This window comes from Hippopotamus amphibius, chromosome 9, assembly GCF_030028045.1.
Source record: "Hippopotamus amphibius kiboko isolate mHipAmp2 chromosome 9, mHipAmp2.hap2, whole genome shotgun sequence".
Lineage (NCBI taxonomy): Eukaryota > Metazoa > Chordata > Mammalia > Artiodactyla > Hippopotamidae > Hippopotamus > Hippopotamus amphibius.
In genome coordinates, this window is record NC_080194.1 from 112733267 (window position 1) to 112747116 (window position 13850).

The following is a 13850-nucleotide window of genomic DNA, read 5'->3' on the forward strand; positions in this document are numbered from 1 at the left end:
GGAAAGGCGGAGGTCGGAAGCCACAGCGCCCCGAACGGAAGCAAAATTGCCGGGACGTAAGAACCCGCCCCCTTTGCCGGAACTATCGCGTCTTCCAACGGAAATCTAGTTGCCAAAAGGGGTGGGAATGCGTCATTGGCACGTAATCTGAGAGGCCCCTCTTCTCACATCACCCCATGGTGCACCCCCGCCCCGCGTCACGTGACCGGCCCGGTCCCAGCCTCTCAGACCACAGAACGTGACGCTTGGACTGTCACATGTCTCGGCTCTGTCAATTCCGTCTCTGGAACACCTATCTCCCCGCGACGTCCTCGGCACCCCGGCGCCCGAGTTATCTCCCTTCAGCCCCCACGAGGCGGGGACGGGGCGCTGACTATCCCCAGAGGCAGTGGGTGGTAGGACCCTGGCTGAATTCGGCTTTATTTCTTTTGGGTCCGGGAGTGTGGGCAGACTGATGACTTAGAATTGGGAGCTGTCAACATCATGAGACCTTGAAATTCAGAGAAGAATAAGATCCAGCGTCAGAGAGTTGCAGGGTTTTGTAGGCAGAGAATCTGGAGGTGGGAAGTGACCTCACCCCAGGCAGAAATCTCTTCTCCCGCATACTCCTGGCACAGCTTCTGACAGGTGGGCGGCTGGCGCCCGGCTTGAACACTGCAGTCCCGCTGCACTCACCACCTTCTGAGCAGCGAGACCATTTCAGGGCAGCTCAGGCTGAGAAAAGAGTCCATTATATTGAGCAGCGTGTCACGCAGACCCCCTAATCCCCACTTTGCATCAGGGTCTACCCTCTGGAGCCCACAGAAAAGTTCCATATTATAGTGGTCTGTGAGTTCTTGAGGTGAGGGCATGCCTGTGGAGTTCTCACCCGTATCCCAGCGCCTAGTTCAATACCTAGCACATAGTGGACCCTCAGTTAATATTTGTGGACAGAATCTTAGCCTTTCGTATATCTGAAGACGAAGCTGATGGTTCCCTAGTCTTCTCTTTTAGGCTTCAGGCTGTCATAGTGACACTTCCCTGACCCATTATTCAGTGGCAATGTATTGGGCATTTACTATGGGCCAGGCACTGTTCTAGGACCGGAGATACGTGAGGACCTAACAGGCAAGAATGCCTTGCAATTTTGGAGCCTACTTTCTATAGGAGGAGGCCCCAAGACCACTCAGTGAGTCTCAGGGTAGCCAGGAGGAATATTAGTTCTCCTGGATCCCAGGGCTCTTTCCAGGGAGCTTATATGAAGGTCAAGCAAGGGAAGGAAGGGCCCCTCTCTACTATGCCCTGGTAAGGAAACCTAGATTTTTTTTTTTTTTTTTTTTTTTTTGCCGTGCCATCCATAAGTCACGTGGGATCTTAGTTCCCTGACCAGGGATCAAACCCATGCCCCCTGCAGTGGAAGCCAGGGAAGTCCCAAGGAAACCTAGATTTCTGTAACTGAGTTGCTGTGGACTTCTGGAAAGTTATTTCTTATCTCTGGGCCTTGACCTCCCATCTCTACAATGGGTGGCAGTAGGGGGTAGGGAGATAGTCTTTATGGGTATTTCCTGCTCTAAAGTTCAATGATAATGAAACTGTCAAGTGCTGTCTCACTCTATGTGAGGGGCTTTGATCCTTCTCCTCTTCCCTATAGAATCAGGCTCATCTGGGGTTGAGAATGAAGGGTTAGAGGCTTAAATGAAGGGGTCAGGAGGCCAAGCCCTGCCCACGGGTTTCCCTGGAGATATGCTCTGCTCTTGGGTCTTCCCTATAGGCCTCTGCCTCCCTGCCCTCCTCCTTTCTTTCTCTCTGTCTCTGTCCCTAGTCTCTCTCTGTCTCTCTGAGTGGTACGGTGGAAGGGTTTTTGGACATCTGACTCTCGGTCCTGTGTGTGATCTTGAATAACTCATTGCTCCTCAGTGGGCCTTAATTTCTCCATTTCATAACTTGGTCTGGTCATTTCTCTTTTGCCTAAGGTAAGAATTGAGCAATATCAGATGAGGTTAGGAAGGATACGAAAGGGTCTTGTAAAAGCCCCCCTCTGCAGGCTTTTACTACTGTGGGTTCCAGGTCTCTCTGGGCCCACCAGTCCCACCTGCCTCTCTCTGCTTCTCAGCCTTTTGATGATTTGCCTTCTTGGTTCCAGCTATGATCTGGGTTTGTTCCTGCCTTTGTTAAGGTTCCCAGGATTACGATACTCATCATTTAATTTGCAGTCTCTGGATGGGATCACAGGGCTATGAGATGGTGACTTAAGGTCATAGGAGGCTGGGCTCAAAGCCTCATGGGTGGTGTGTGGAGGAGCTGGGGAGCAGGGGCCATCTAGGAGGAATGGCTCTGGGGATGGAGCTTTCTGGAGCTGAGCCCATATCTCTGTTTCAGGGTCCTTTTTGATGCCTCGCAGGCCCTCTGAGCAACCTTGAAGTGTGCATTAAGTATACTGGGCCTTGAATGTGTGGGTGTTGGGGGCTGTTTTCCTTTCAGTGTGTGTGAAGGTCAGACCCTACTTGATTTTTTTTTTTTTGGCTGCACAGGCTCTTCTTTGCAGTGTGCGGGCTTCTCTAGTTGTGGCGTGTGGGCTCCAGAGCATGGGGGCTCGGTGGTTGTGGCATGCAGGCTCTCTAGTTGTGACACGTTGGGCTCCAGAGCACATGGGCTTCTCTCCAGTTGTGGTGCACGGGCTTAGTTGCCCCGTGGCATGTGGGCTCTTAATTCCCCGACCAGGGATCGAACCCACATCCCCTGCATTGGAAGGCAGATTCTTAACCACTGGACCACCGGGGAAGTCCCAAACCCTACTTGATCTTGACGCTTGGCAGCTTGTCCTGTCCCCTCCGTCTGCAGGTCCATCTACCAGCAATGGAACCTGATGACCTGGCTTGGAATCCCAGCTCATTCACCTGCTGTATCACTGTGTAAGGCAACTTACTTAACCTCTCTGTGTTAACTCAGTTTCCTTATTTGAAAAATGGGAACCATAACAGCACCAATCTCACAGGGTTGCCGTAAGGATTCAGTGAGATGATATGTGTAAAGTGAAAGAGCAGTGTCTGGTACTAAGTGCTACATAAGTGTTTGCTGCTATTATATGACGGTGATGAAGATGATTGGCACTCTGAGGATGTCAGCAGCTCCAGTGTCTCTGCCAGGGATTCCACGCTGCTGCTTGTCCACGGTCCTCCTTCCCCTTTCCATCTCCGGAGCCCCACTGGGCACCAGATCCTAGGTTAGCGGTGTTGCCAAGTCCTGTCCATCTCTCATGTCTCCACTTGAATCTGACACACCATATATTTTGCTAATTTATTTTATATATTGCCTGCCTCCACCCCTCCTCTCCACCCTACTAGAATGTAAGCTCCATGAGGACAGGGATTTTCACCTGCGTTATTCACTGAATAACAGTGCCTGGCACATAGTAGCTGGTCAATAAATATTCATGAAAGAATGAGATTATTTCTTTTTAATTTAATAGTTACCTAGCATTTATTATGTGCCAAGCACCAATATTAATACTTTATAAATATTTACTCATGTCATCTTCATATCAATTCTATGAAACAGGTACTATTATTGTCCTCATTTTACAGAGGAGGAAGCTGAGGCACAGGGATGTTAAGTAACTTGCCCAAAGTTACACACTAGTAAATGCAAGAGCCAGGATTTGGAGCCAGAGGGGAAGCTCGAGACACCATGCTCTTAACCAGTACATTAGGATCCAAGGAAAACGCCAGCCAGGGGTGGCTCCCTGTGTTCCACCCACCTCTGGGGACCTGCTGCACCTGTTGAAGCCCTGCTTTGGATCATCTGGGGGGAGAAGGGGGAAGACTGCAAGACTGAGTCTTTTCCCTTCCCCCATCACAGGGTCTCTCTTCCACACCTGTTGGGTTGGGACGGAGTGCTGGGGAGGTTGTTGGTTCTCCTCCCATTCCCTGCTTGCCGTCTCCCCAGGAGCCAAGGATATCCATGCATGTGTCACGTACAGGGCTTCTGTTCACCCTACAAATGTCTCTGAGGCTGGTTTTGTGCCCAAAGCCCAAGCGCTACAGAAATGAAGCTCCACAACTCTTTCCTCATGATGTGTCTTGAGCTTGACCTTGATCACTCCCTAGAGCACCATCTGAGAACCTCTCCTCTTTAAACTCTACACACACGCTTGTGGCTTTAATCGACATCCATATTTAGCTCCCAAATCCATATCTTCAGCCCCCAGTTTTCTCCTAAGCTCCAGACCCCTAAATCCACTTGCCTCCTGGACATCCCCTCCTGGAGGTCCCATGAATGTCTTAAACTCAATGTGTCCCAAACACCATGCATCGTCTCGCCCTGAGAATCTCCTAAACTAGCTTCTGTTCCTCCTGTTTCCTCTCCATGTGGACAACACCGGGTCACCCATGCCATAACCTTTGCCTCAAAGTTCATTCTAAAGGTGCTGCAGGGACTTTCCTGGTGGCGCAGTGGTTAAGAATCCGCTTACCAGTGCAGGGGACATAGGTTCAGTCCCTGGTCCAGGAAGATCCCACATGCCACAGAGCAACTAAGCCAGTGTGCCACAACTACTGAAGCCTGTGCGCACCTAGAGCCTGTGCTCTGCAACGAGTGAAGCCACCACAATGAGAAGCCTGCATACCACAACGAAGGGTAGCCCCTGCTCGCCACAACTAGAGAAAGCCCATGCGTAGCAACAAAGACCCAATGCAGCCAAAAATAAATTTAAAAAATAAATAAATAAATAATAAATAAATAAAAATTTAAAAACAAAGCAAACAACAATGAAAACAACAGCAGCAAACCAGTTCACGCTCTTTAAAAAATTAAAATAAAAAAAAAGATGATGCATCACACAACGTGTCAGGATAAATCTCCATAAAAATACTAGAAGAAAATATGGGCAAAATTCTTTATAACTGAGTGAGGAAGGCCTTTCCAACTACAACTCAAAATTCAGAAACTATACTCAATATTTTGTAAAAACTTATAAGGGAAAAAAACCTGAAAAAAAAATATATGTATGAATAACTGAGTCATTTTGCTGTATACCTGAAAGTAACACAACAGTGTAAATCAACCAGACTTCAATTTAGAAAAATAAAAATAAAATAAAAGCACATTACCAATGGATATAAAAAACTCAGAAAGTATAAAATAAAAGATTAATATATTTGTCTACATGAAAAAAATTCTGCATGGCAAAAAGCATCAAAGCAAAATCAAAAGACAGCAAACTGGGGAAAATATTTGCAATCCTTATATACAAAGGGCTAATCTCCCTGCAATTTTTAAAGAGCTCCCATATATCGATAAGAAAGACCAATAGTTCAATTAAAAAAATAGGCAAAGAACATGACAGATCACAAAAAAAAGACAATAAAGACAAAGAAATACGCAGATGTTCATCTTTGCACATAATAAAAGTGAAAATGAAAGTAATACTGAGATACTATTTTTTAATTGATTGCACTAGCAAAATTCATATGTTTTCTTTCTTTTTCTTTATTTTCTTAATTTTTTTTTCTGGCCCCGCTGTGCAGCTTGTGGGATCCCAGTTTCCTGACCAGGGAGTGAACCTGTGCCCACTGCAGTGGAAGTTCGAAATCTTAACCACTGGACTGCCAGGGAAGTCCAGCAAAATTCACATGTTTGATAACACAGTCTTTTGGCAAAACTGTGCAGAAACAGGGACTTTCAGTCGTTGGTGGGGCTGCAAAATGATACAATCCAGATCATATTTATCAAAATTCTGAATGTATATGCTGTTTCTGAATTCTGAATGCATCTATTGTTTCTCCAGATGCTAAGGATGACTGGGTGGTTTTTCTACTGGTCTTACCTTAGAGTATTCAAGTAGCAGCAGTCAGCTTGCACCTTGGCTGGAGCTGGATGGCCCACAATGACCTCTCTCACACTTACATGTCTGGGACCTAAGCCAACATGTCCAGTTGACCACGATGGCTGAGCCACTCTCTCTCTGTGGTATTTCATCCTGGGTTTCTTCATAGCATAGTGACCTCAGAGTACCAAGAGGGTGAGAGTAGAAGCCCCAAGATTTCTTGAGGCCCTCCTACGCAACATTACTTGCACCATACTCTGTTAGTCAAAGCGAGTCACAAGTCCATAACGGCTGCAAAGGGTGAAGAAATGGAATTTTAATTCACCGGATCTGCGTATGTGTGAAATGACATGTACATCAATGTTATTCATTGGATATTTTTTGCAGTGCATCAGAAACTTGTCCATTAGCAGGTATGCAGCCATCAAAAAGAATGAAGACATTGATTATGTATAAATATGAAAACATTTCAAAATATAATGTTAGTTAAATGTTAGAATGAGTGTATCATGCTACTGCTGTATAAGAAAAAAGGTGTGTGTGTGAGTGTGTGCATGCATATATATGTGTGTTTCCTGTAACCTCAAAAAGAAATCCTGGGGAGTTGCATAAACAAAAGTGGTTCCTGTGGGTAGTTTGTGAGAATAAGGTAGTAAGTACAATTGTTAAAGTAAGAATTTTCACTGTAAACCTTTTATATAATTTAGATTTTTGAACCATGTGAAAGTATTATTTATTTTAAATACTTATATCAAAGAAAGAATGGTAAAGGCATACCTTTGAATAATTTTAAGCAAAGAAATATGTCTTAGCTTGTGTTGCTCTAGCAAAATACCGTATACTTAGTGGCTTAAACAATGGACATTTATTTCTCACAGTTCTGGAGGCTGGAAAGTCCAAGGTCAAGGTGCCAACAGAGAGAATTCCCTGAAGGTCCGGTGGTTAGGACTCTGCACTTTCACTTTCAAGGGCCAGGGTTCGATCCTTGGTTGGGGAACTAAGATCCCACAAGCCGCATGGCATGGCCAAAGGAGGTGCCAACGGATGTAGTTCTTTGTAAGAGCTCTCTTCCTAACTTGCACTTGCTGTGTCTTCATAAGGCAGAAAGAGAAAGTTCTGCTGTCTCTTCCTTTCCTTATTAGAGCACTAATCCCATCAGGTGCTCCACCCTCATGACCTGATCTAAATCTGATTACCTCCCAAAGTGCTCACCTTCTGCTACCACTACATTAGGAATTAGGGCTTCAACATATGAATTTGGGGGGGCGGGGACAAGACATCCAGCCCCTAATAGAACACCATGATCAAATTTTCATTTTACAGAGATACCCTCTGGTGTCCACGTACAAGGCCACCACAGAGGACTGTGCTATTGTGCATTACAAAAGGCACCACACAAAAGGGCCACTGACCACATGTAGACACCATGTATTTGAATATTTATTACAACAATTATCTGACATGGAGGTAGAGTTTCATGAGAAAGGGACACCTTTTTCTATTTGCACAAGGATGTAGTAAGTGTTGACTATAGTGAAGGTTGATTGGGAGGTCAGTTAGGAAGCAGGTCAAAAATAATGAGGCCTACACTGAAGCCTGAAGGTAGGGATGGAACATTCACCAAAGAGACAGAATCTTTCAGACACAGTTGCAGATTGGAAGGGATGGTGAGGGAGGAGGAGGGTCCTAGAGCACTCCTGAGCCTCTGGCTCTTGCTGTATATGGAGGCAAGTTTGTGGGAATAAGAGAAATACCTTAAAATAAATTGCCATTATAAATCATAGCAACAAACTATTAGGAAATGTAAAAACACCATTTACAGAAATATATGATGGCTGGGACTTTTCCAGTGGCTAAGACTCTGCACTCCCAATGTAGGGGGCCCAGGTTCAATCCTTGATCAGGGAACTAGATCCTGCACGCTGCACCTAAAAAGACCCTTCATGCCACAATGAAGATCCTGCATGCGGCAACAAAAATTCCACATGCTACAACGAAGACCTGGCACAGCCAAATAAATAAATATTTTTTTAAATGATGCCTGAATAAGTCTGTAAAGAATACGTCAATGGCTTTTATGAGAGAAAATTTTAAAATTTTATTGAAAGACTTTAGAGAAGTCCTAAACTGATGGTTAGATATACCATGTACATGGATAGGAAGACTCCATATTGTAATCCCATCAGTTCTCCCAAAATATGTCCACAAATCAGTGCCATAATCTAGTCTCTGGTGCATGATGTTGACTCTGGTTTTGGTGGAGAGAAGGGCTAGAATGAGCCCCCTGGGAGGCAGATACCAGTTAATTAGGAGAATGTGTCAGTAGTCCAGGATTTCTGCCTGGATTGAATCCCAGCTCCTGTCTCGAATAAGTTAGTTGAGTATTTTTCACTTCAGTTTCCTTATCTGTAAATGGAGATAAAAATAAGAGTAGCCTCAGGTGGTTGTTGCAAAGATTAAATGAATTAACACATATAAAACACTTAAACAGAGACTTCCCTGGTGGTCCAGTGGTTAAGACTCTGCCCTTCCAACACAGGGGGCACAGGTTTGATCCCTGGTCTGGGAACTAAAATCCTACATGCTGTGCAGTATGGCCAAAAAATTTAAAAACAAATAAACAAAATCACTTTAACAGAGCTTGACACATGATAAGCAGTAAGTAAGTTATCAACATTATGTTCACTTTCTGGTTCAGGATGATTTGAACAGGCAATGGAAACAGCGTGGAGAGGGATGTGGGATTAAATTCCAGGGACCTAATGAATATAACCTGAACACTGGATTTGAGGGGTGGAGGAACAGGAAGGGGCACACACCAGGATAACAGTGCTCTTCCACATCTGCTTAAATTGAGATTTTTCAAGTTTACAAATGGCTTCCATGCTTGTTTTCTCAATAAATCCTCATGCTGTGCCTGAAGAGTGAGAACTGGGGCCCATTTTACAGATTTGGAAACTAGAGCTTAGAGAAGTTAAGTAATTGGCTCCATGGGGACAGGTCGAGTTTGTTTTGCCCTCTGCTGTGTCTCTAGCTGCAGAGCATAGTCCTGGCACAAAGAGCAGGGCCTCAATAAACACTGGTTAATGGATGAATAGGTCAAATGGGTATTCCTTCTTTTGTTCCTGAGCAAGAAGGTGTGATAGGTCCTGTGCAAGGTACCATGGGGAGGCAGAGATTAATCAGATGGGGTCCTTGAATACAAGACACTCAGAGACCAATGGGTTGATATATATTTTTTTAATATATTTATTTATTTATTGGCTGTGTTGGGTCTTTGTTGCTGTGCATGGCTTTCCCTAGTTGCAGAGAGTGGGGGCTGCTCTTCCTTGTGGTGCACGGGTTTCTCATTGCCGTGGCTTCTCTTGTTGCAGAGCATGGGCTCTAGGCATGCGGGCTTCAGTAGTTGTAATGTACAGGCTTAGTTGCTCTGAGGCATGTGGGATCTCCCGGACCAGGGATTGAACCCGTGTCCCCTGCATTGGCAGGTGGATTCTTAATCACTGTGTCATCAAAGAAGTCCCCAATAAGCCTTATTTAAATTTTGCCACCTGAAGTACTGAGTCTTCCTTGAAGGACAGATGCTCTGGGAAGTAACCCAAACCCACTGCAAAAGCAAACCTTTGTTGTATTAAATCACTGAGATTTAGGAGATATTTGTTATATAGCATAACCCAGCCTTAGCCTTACCTATCTGGTTCCCAAAGTTGACTGAAAATAAGAACTGCCAGAGGTAATTGCTAAAAACCCAGATCTACTGACTCAGAATTTCCAAGGAAGAGACCTGGTCATCTGCATATCTGACAGTCTTGCCCTCCAGCTTCAGGAGGGTCAAGAAAGACTCCTGCAGCTACACTTGAAAGGAAGAGTAGGAATTGGGCTTGGGTATGGGAGAGGGAAGGGTGTTCCAAGGGTCAAGAACAAGGTGAAGAAAGGCATGGAGGTGGGGGGACACAGGGACTAGCTTGGGACTGGAATCAGGTACATGGAGGATGGTGTACATGCTCAAGTGGAAAGTCAGGTGAGGAAGTCTGGGCTTCATCTCCTCAGCAATAAGGAACTGGAGCGGTTTTCTGAGCAGAGGCTTGCCTGGTGATATTGATGCTCTAGAAAGGCCACTCAGGCAGGGAGATTGCATAGGAGGCTGGTGTGTGGTCCAGGCAACCCAGCTCACGGGGTTATTGGTGGACTTTAAGTGATCATGGATGTGTTGAGCTCCACATCACTGACCCATGAGAGGGATTACGATTGTAATCACCCTGTGTGTGCCTGTGTCTGTCCTTAGAGATGCAGCCAGATTTGAATTTTTAATCTTTCACACATTCACTCATTTAATGAATATTTACTTTTTTTTAATGTAACTAATATTTATTGAGCACCTACTGTGTGCCAGGTGCTATAGTGCCATTGGAGAACCAGCAATGGACAAAACAAGCAAAAACCCCTGCCTTGAAGACCTGAATTGACATTTTTCCAAAGAGGATATACAGATGGCCAACAGGCACATAAAAAGATGCTCAACATCACTATCATCAGGGAAATGCAAATCAAAATCATCATGAAATATCACCTCACACCTGTCAGAATGGCTATCATCAAAAAGAACACGAGTAACAAGTGTTGGCAAGGATGTGGAGAAAAGGGAACCCTCGTACACTGTTGGTGGGAATGTAAATTGCTGCAGTCACTGCAGAAAACAATATGAAGCTTTCTCAAAAAACTAAAAATAGAACTAACATATGACCCAGCAGTTCCATTCGTTGGTATATATTCAAACAACAACAACAATAACAAAAACTAATTCAAAAAGATACATGCAGGGACTTCCCTGGTGGCGCAGTGGTTAAGAATCCGCCTGCCAATGCAGGAGACACGGGTTCAATCCCTGATCTGGGAAGATCCCACGTGCCGCAGAGCAACTAAGCCCATGCACCACAACTACTGAGCCTGAGCTCTAGAGTCCGAGAGCCACAGCTACTGAAGTCCGCGCCCCTAGAGCCCTTGCTCCACAACAAGAAAAGCCACCGCAGTAAGAAGTCCGTGCACTGCAAAGAAGAGTAGCCCCCCCGCTCACTGCAACTAGAGAAAGCCTGTGTGCAGCAACGAAGACCCAACACAGCCAGCCAATAAATAATTAATTAATTAAAAAAAAAAGACACACGTACCGCAATGTTCATAGCAGTATTGTTTACAATTACCAAGATATGGGAGCAACCTGTCCATCAACAAATGAATGGATAAAGAATATGTGATATATATACATACATACATATATATATATGCACACAGTGGAATACTACTCAGCTATAAAAAAATAATGAAATTTTGTCATTTGCAATAGCATGGATGGACTTGGACTTAGAGGGTATCATGCTAAGTGAAATAAGTCAGACAGAAGATGACAAATACTGTATGATATCACTTATATGTAGAATCTGGAAAATACAACAAACTAGTGAATATTACTGCCGAGACCAGCTCGGCGACTCGAGGTGAGTGACGGGTGCCGCAAGCTTGAAGAAAACACAGACACAGACTGAAGAGAAAGATGGGACCGGGGGACTCAAGACCTCTAGGATCAAGAGCCCTGCTGACTCATCCCACGTGGCTTTTATTGAGTTCTTGGCTAACACTCCCAGGTTAATCCCATAAACAATCAAAGGTCTCACATGACTGGGGCAATGATCTTTGTTTGCCTCCTGGGTCCGAGTTGAGCAGGTGTGGATTTGAGCTGGGCGTGGAGAGCAAAACAGCCCTGGGGGCAGGAGACCTCTCTCAGATATTAGGGGTCTGTGCCCCACCCCTGTTGGCCCCTCTGCGACTGTGCCTGTCTTAGGTTGTTCCTCCCTTGAGGAATCTTACCCGTCTCTGGCTAACCAGTCCTCCTCCAGGGCCAAACAGGGTGATATAAGGAAGGCTCTACGCACCACCCCTGTTGGCCCCTCTGCGGCTGTGCCTGTCTTAGGTTGTTCCTCCTCTGAGGAATCTTACCCGTCTTTGGCTAACAAGCCATCCTTCAGGGCCAAACAGGGTGATATGAGGTGTGCAGTGGGAAAGGGGCTGTGCCCCTAGAGACGGCCAACCCTCTGCCTATGTCCCCATAGTCTCCACGCCCCGCACCCTCAGCTCCTTCACTGCTCAAGCAGGACATTCTGAATCCCATCGCTCGGCCCACATACTTTAACATTTTCAAGGTTTCAGAAAGGCTCCTGAATGTCTTCCCACATATTACAAAGAAGAAGCAGACTCACAGTTGTGGAGAACACACTAGTGGTTACCAGTGGGGAGGATGGAGGAGCAATACAGGAGTAAGGGATTAAGAGGTACAAACTATTATGTATAAAATGATTAAGCTCTGAGGATATATTGTACAACATAGGGAATATAGCCAGTATTTTATAATGACTACAAATGGAGTATAACCTTTAAAAATTGTGAATCTCTATCCTGAACACCAGTAACTCATACTGTACATCAATTATATTTTAATTTTTAAAAAATCCTTGCTTTGCCGAGATAAAGGTGTGAGGGAATATGCCATTCATTCATTCATTCATCTCTTCTTTCAGATTTTTAGTGAATGTCTACTTTGTGCCTCGCCTCGCGTTGATTGCTGGGGAGAAGCAGAAATGAGTCAGCCCCATGGGACTTCCCTGATGGTCCAGTGGTTATGACTCCTTGCTTCCACTGAAGGGGGCACAGTTTTGATCCCTGGTCGGGGAACTAAGATCCCGCAAGACGCAAAGCGGCCAAAAAAAAAAAGAAAGAAGGAAGTCTAGTGTGGAAGTAGACTCAGCCCACACCTCATGAGGCTGTCTGCCTGGACTGCTGGGGGAGGCTGGAACTGGGTCTTGAAGGATGAGAAGTCTGACTATCAATAAAGGGATGAAATCGCGTACCAGGGGGAGGAAACAACACAGCAAAAGACTCCAAGGTGTTTGGGGTCCATGGTTCCTTGGTGTCGTTAAGGCCTGGGGTCCATGGGACAGGGAGGGAAGTGGTAGGAGAGATGAGGTGATTGGGATGGGGACCAAGTGCCAGAGCAGCTATTGAGTGTAACCCAGGAGGCTGTGGTGGGTGTTGAGTTTGTTGCTGTAGGGGACTGATATTATCTCATTTGTTGGAGGGGGGCACTAGCACCTGGGGAGAAAACTGGACCTGAAGGAAAAGGGCTGCAGGCGGGAAGACCAGAAAGGAAGCTGTTCTTTCTTTCTTTCTTTTTTTTCTGGCCATGCTGCTCAGCTTGCAGAATCTTAGATCCCCGATCAGGGATTGAACCCGGGCCACGGCAGTGAACGTGCCGAGTCCTAACCACTGGACAGCCAGGGAATTCCTCAAAGACGCTGTTCTGATGGTCCAAAAGCCACTGAGGGCCTAGACTGACCAGGGGTGGTGGGGATGGAGGGGACCCAGGAGACAGCTCTGGATTTGGCAGTTGAGGGAGGGGCTAGAAACTCACGGTCTTGCAAGAATGGGCTTTGTAAACAAAACATGCAGGCAAGAGCCCCAGCCCCGCCCGTGACAGTTCCTTAACCATTCCAAGCCTGTTTGCGGATCTGGACACTTGGGATAATTGCAGTAGCTGTTATGAGGTTCGGAGGATTTTGCGGGCTACTCAGTGGAGCACCAGGGAAATTGGTAGATGCCTGGAATGTGGTAGCATTCTTTGGATGGGGGAAGGAGCCAAGGACAGATTTCTGTCTGCTTTGAGTGACTGGGTGGACGGAGACACCCTCTTTGACGGAGAGCACAGGAAGAGGCACTTTGGGGGAAGGTGAGGCCACCACAGCGTTGATGGTCAACGTCAAAGCCCTGGCCTCGCTCACGATAGTTAAGGATCCACGAGTGCATCTTTGGTTTCTTTCTTTTTTTTTAAATTAATTAATTAATTAGTTTATTTTATTCGCTGCATTGGGTCTTCATTGCTGCACATGGGCTTTCTCTAGTTGCTGTGAGTGGGGGCTACTCTTCATTGTGGTGTGCAGGCTCCTCATTGTAGTGGCTTCTCTTGTTGTGGAGCACAGGCCCTAGGCACGTGGGCTTCAAT